Source organism: Zingiber officinale, chromosome 3B (genome assembly GCF_018446385.1).
Source record: "Zingiber officinale cultivar Zhangliang chromosome 3B, Zo_v1.1, whole genome shotgun sequence".
Taxonomy (NCBI): domain Eukaryota; kingdom Viridiplantae; phylum Streptophyta; class Magnoliopsida; order Zingiberales; family Zingiberaceae; genus Zingiber; species Zingiber officinale.
The window spans coordinates 79767303-79772880 of NC_055991.1; positions in this window are offsets into that span (position 1 = coordinate 79767303).

The following is a 5578-nucleotide window of genomic DNA, read 5'->3' on the forward strand; positions in this document are numbered from 1 at the left end:
AGGAGTTCGGTTTCGTTGCGGTGGAACCTGATGTATCATGTTCTATTTTTTCCTCATTCTCAATCAACATGCATTCGCCGAAAGTTAAAGCTGATATCCTTAAGCACTAAACAGAGAAGATCTCTGTGAAATTCTGTTACGGTTAACCCCTGTCACTAGGGTGCCTCGGTAGATCACAAGAATATAAATCTAATCGGTATCATTAAGGATAGAGATAGGGGTTTGGTTCGGTCTCTTACTTCCTTGTGGAGAAGTTGCCTCTCCTTTCAAGGGAGTATCCTAGATGTCCATGAACGGATTACCCCTGTCACGAGGGCCCCTAGGGTATACGATCTAAGATCCTCTCTTTACAAAATTAGCAATTCCTACACAATCGACTAATATGATGAGATAATCTTAGCAGTGTGTCTCATGCATATCAAATAGAAATAAAGCAAGTGAAATCATCCAATAAGTAAAGGTAAAAACATGAGTCTTACATCAAACCCTATCCACAACTACTCCCTGATCCTAGAACAAGAGATCTACTCTATAGATGCTGGAGAAAAATCCAAAGACATAATAAAAGTAAGCATACAATCCTCAAACGAGAAGAGAGAAAGAGAAAAGATGCTTATCCAATAACGTCGAGTGATCTTCGGGTCCAATCCTTTGCTTCTAGAGTTGATGTGATGATGACGGTGATCTTGGAAGTCCAGGATAGTGTGGAATGACACCAAGGTAAATCCTTTCTGGCAGCTCGCCTCCTCCCCCCGAGAAGAAAAGCTAAAAGCCTTTATATAGGCTAGGGCACGGGTGCAACACATCCCGTGCCACGACCGTGCGAAATCCACACGGCCAAGCTGTTCTTGTCTTCAGGTAAAGTGGCATGGCCATGCCACGTCTGCACGACCGTGTCTTGCTTTGACTTGGGCTACACTGCACGGCCGTGTGAGGTTCACACGACCGTGTGGATCTTGGTTGCTGGTTGTGAGGCACGGTCGTGCAAGATTGCACGGCCGTGCTCTGCTCTCTCTCAGTGAATGGCCACACGACCATGCAGGGGTGCATTGCCGTGCTCTGCTCTTTGTCTAGAATCACCACACGTGCGTGCAGAGGTGCAAAGAGTATATCTCCGACAAAAGAGTAATAAATATTGAATAAACGATAAGAGAGATGATCGTGCAAAGAATATATACAAATAAAGCAAGTGAATATGCATTAAAGCATGCATAAACGATCATAATATTTATGCACATCATTCATTCCGCTGCATATCATCACCAAGAAGCAAGCAACAAGAAGTGCGACAAGCTATTCACCCCCTCTAGCACTAAACGAACCTAACAAGTGGTATTAGAGAGATGTCACGCTTTACCGGAATCATCGTCGGAAGGGGCAAAAAGGCTAGAGGGTGAAGAAGTTGGAGCAAAATTCATCAAGTCAAAGAATTCATCAAGAGCTCAACTTCAAGATGAAATTCTGAGATTGACTCGGATTTGACACAAGGGTACCTCCACCATTCATATCAACAAGCTTTGATTCTTGAAAATTAAGAATAAAAAATTTCCTTATGATGCAGATAGAGCAATAGTTTACTCTAATGGAAAGTTTCGAAGTTCCAAAGAATTCAAAAGGCAAGATCCTCAAGAAGAGCAAATGAAGTCAAGAGCAAATCCAAAGGTGCAAGACGAATGACAAGGTAACCAAATTATTGGTTAGTTTATTGCCAAGCACAATTCTATGCAAAATTGGATAATTTGAAGATACAAAAGAATTGCGGAGCAAATTGGCAAAGTTTCATGAAGAACCCTCCACTACACCAAACCAAGAGAAATCCAAAGAGGGCAACTCATTAGAGCAAGACCAAAAGGAGGAGGATACTGAAGTTAAGAGATGCTCAACATTGGAAGAAGTTGAAGCTTCATCCTCAACGGAGTGCAATGAGAAGGGCAAGAGGGAGCATACTCTTTGTTCCATGTAGAGGATGAAGATGAAGAGGCCTCCACCTTGAGGATTGAGGGGGAGCAACCTTTGTTGACACCGGATCAAGAAGAAGGAGAAGCTTCTACTTCCGGGTCAAGATAAGAAGAAGATGGGGCAACCTCCACAACACAAGCAAAATCAAATGGAGAATTAAGTGTCATCCCTACTCGTGAAGGTATAATTAGCTCAAGTAAAAATAAAAATCATATTATATGTTTTGGGTGTAGGGAACATGAGCACTATAACACCAAGTGCCCCAAATTAGATAAGAAGAAGGGTCAAGTGACACCAAAGGGCAAGGAGAAGCCCAAGGAGACCGCCCCCACAACAAAGAAGAGCAAGGATCACATAGTGTGCTTCTTGTGTAATCAAAAAGGACATTACCATAGCTAATGTCCAAAGAGGAAGAAGTCGATCAAGCCTAAAGGAGGAAGCACAAGTCAAGGGGGAGCTTCCAATGTAAAACTCAAGGTATCATTTGTTGAACCTATTGTTGGTAGCTACTCGGAATACCGTTCTAGTTCCCCTGTACAAAAATTTTGTACAAGCATAGAACTATCCTAGCTACCCATGTGCTCTACTGAAGTTAAATTTGGATTGTAAATGATGCTTAACATTATTAATCCAAATTATCCTTCAGAAGTTAAACTTGGATTGGAAACGATACTTAACATTTTTACTCCAAGTTTAACCAATGTGATCTTCCTAAGTTAAACCATATTACAGAAGTTAATTAAATATATATTTCAAAAATCGGCTTCCAGGCTAAACATGGCGAGGCACTAGGCCTTCTTGGGTATGGGATCATCCACCACTTACTATACAAAGCCTTTTAAAGAAATCGGATATTTAACTTCTTACAGTAAACTAGGTTTAACTATAGAGACCTCAATAGAAGCACAATATCGAAACATGAAATCGAACAATAAAATCGATAACAAAAATGATAACCTAAAACCGATAACCTCTTGTGTTTGGTTTTTCAAGATCTATTCAAAAGATGAACTAGTTATGATGCGGAAACTAATAACTAGTTATACCTTTTATAGCTTATAGACCTCTTGATCTTCTGCAGTATTTCTCTCCTTCTCTTGGACGTCGTGTGGGCGACGATCTTCTAAGATGTAGTCCACCCAAGCTTCTTCCTTTGCTTCCTAGATCCGACCACCAACTAACCTCCAAGGGATGCTAGACAAGATAGCTTCCTTCTCTCCTTCTTCTCCTACAAGCAACCGACCACAAGAGATCACCACACTTGATGCCGCCGACCTCCAAGGAAGAAAATAAAAGGAGAAGAGAAAAGGAATAGAGCTGGCCACCAATGGATTGGAAGAGAAGAATAGAAGATGTCTTATCTCATGAGGCACCCCTCTATCTCTTTTATAATCCTTGGTCTTGGCAAAAAAGGAAAGTTTTAAACATAATTAAAACTTCCTTATATTCCTTGCTAATGACTAAAAAGGAAAGTTTTAAAACAAAAAATTAAAACTTCCTTTAATTCTTGTCATGGCTAGCCCTATACTTATGCTCCAAATAAGGAAAGTTTTAAACATAAAATTAAAACTTCCTTAATTATTTTCTGTAAGAAATTTTAATAAAAATTTGTCTTTTAAATCCCTAGTTGGTTATAAAGGAAAATTTTATAAATTAAAATATCTCTTTTAAAATCATGTGGATGATTACAAGAAAGGAAAGTTTTATCAAAAATTAAAATATTTCTTTTAACTACAAATAAGGAAAGATATTAAACATTTCTCTTAATCCTTTGTAGATAGCTATAAAAGGAAAGATTTTAAAATTTAAAAACTCTCTTTTAAAACCATGGCTTCCACAAAAGGAAAGATTTTAAAATTTAAAATACCCTTCTAATTTTATGTGGCCGACCACCTAGATTGGGCTCCAAGCTTGGCCGTCCACAACTTGGCTCCATCCTTTTGCTTGGCCGGCCTTAGCTTGGGCTCCAAACTTGGCTTGGCCGGTCACAACAAGATGGGTAAGAAGCTTGGCTTTAAGTGCATATAAGGCTTTATAAATAAGAGGCTATAACAGGGATTGAGAGAAGGAATTGGTTTTGGTCTCTCGATGAGCTTGAGCTCCCCGTGTTCGCCCTGAACACCCAACTCAAGTTCATCAATAATAACTCATACCACTAAAGAGTTATTATTGCACTACCGCACCAATCCCATATTACAATATGGGATCCTTCTTATCATAAGTGTGTTAGTATCCCAGTGTTTAAGATATTGAATGCCCACTAATTAAATGAGTTGCTGACAACTCACTTAATTAATATCTAGCTCCAAGAGTAGTACCACTCAACCTTATTGTCATGTCGGACTAAGTCCACCTGCAGAATTTACATGACAATCCTTATGAGCTCCTCAAGGGGGCATCATCAACCTAGATTACTAGGACACAGTTTCATTCTATAATCAACAACACACCATATAAATAATATCATTTTTCAACTTATCGGGCCTATTGATTTAATGAACTAAATCTCACCCTTTGATAAATTAAAGAAATAAATATTTAGTATACGTGCTTGTTATTATATCATGATTAAGAGTACGCACTTCCATAATAACAGAGGTTTTGTTCTTTTATATAGTCAGTATAAAAAGAAACTACCTCAAATGGTCCTTCTCAATACACTTATAATGTACTAGTGTAATTTTATAGTCAAGATAAACTAATACCAAATTGCACTAAAACCACTCCAATGGTTTATCCCATTCCATCTTGATTGTGAGCTACTATTTATAATTTATAAGGAACTGATAACATGATCTTCTGTGTGACACCACACACAATGTTATCTATAAAATAAATTAAATGGACAACTACAGTTAACATAAATGTAGACATTTGACCAATGTGATTCTTTATTCAAAATAAATGTTTATACAAAAAGCTAGACTTTTAGTATACACTCTAACAATCTCCCACTTATACTAAAAGACTATGTTGCCATAAACACTGCCATACATTTGATTCCCATCCCCTCAACATGCCGATCAAAAGCTTTCGCCTGAAGGGCCTTAGTGAAAGGATCTGCCAGGTTATCTGCTGATGCAATCTTGGTGACAACAACTTCTCCTCACTTTACGATGTCTTGTATCAGGTAGTACTTGCACTCAATGTGTTTACTCGCCTTATGGGCTCATGGTTCCTTTGAGTTTGCTACTGCACCGCTATTATCACAATAAATTGTGATGATTTTGGGCAAACCAGGAATCACATCTAAGTCCATCAAAAATTTCCTAAGTCATACTGCTTCTTTGGCTGCCTTAGAGGCTGCCACATACTCAACTTCCATGGTTGAGTCTGAAACGCATTTCTGCTTAATACTCCTCCATGCTATGACTCTACCTCCTAAAGTAAACACATAACCTGAGGTAGAAGACTTACTATTATCCCTATCTGATTGGAAGTCAGAATCCGTGTAACCCTCGGGGAGCAAATCATCTGCTTGGTAAATCAGCATATAATCTCTAGTCCTTTTTAGGTACTTTAATATATGCTTTACGGCAGTCCAATGTCCCTGCCCTGGATTACTTTGTTATCTGCTAACCATGCCCACGGGAAAATAGATATCCAGTCTCGTGCATAA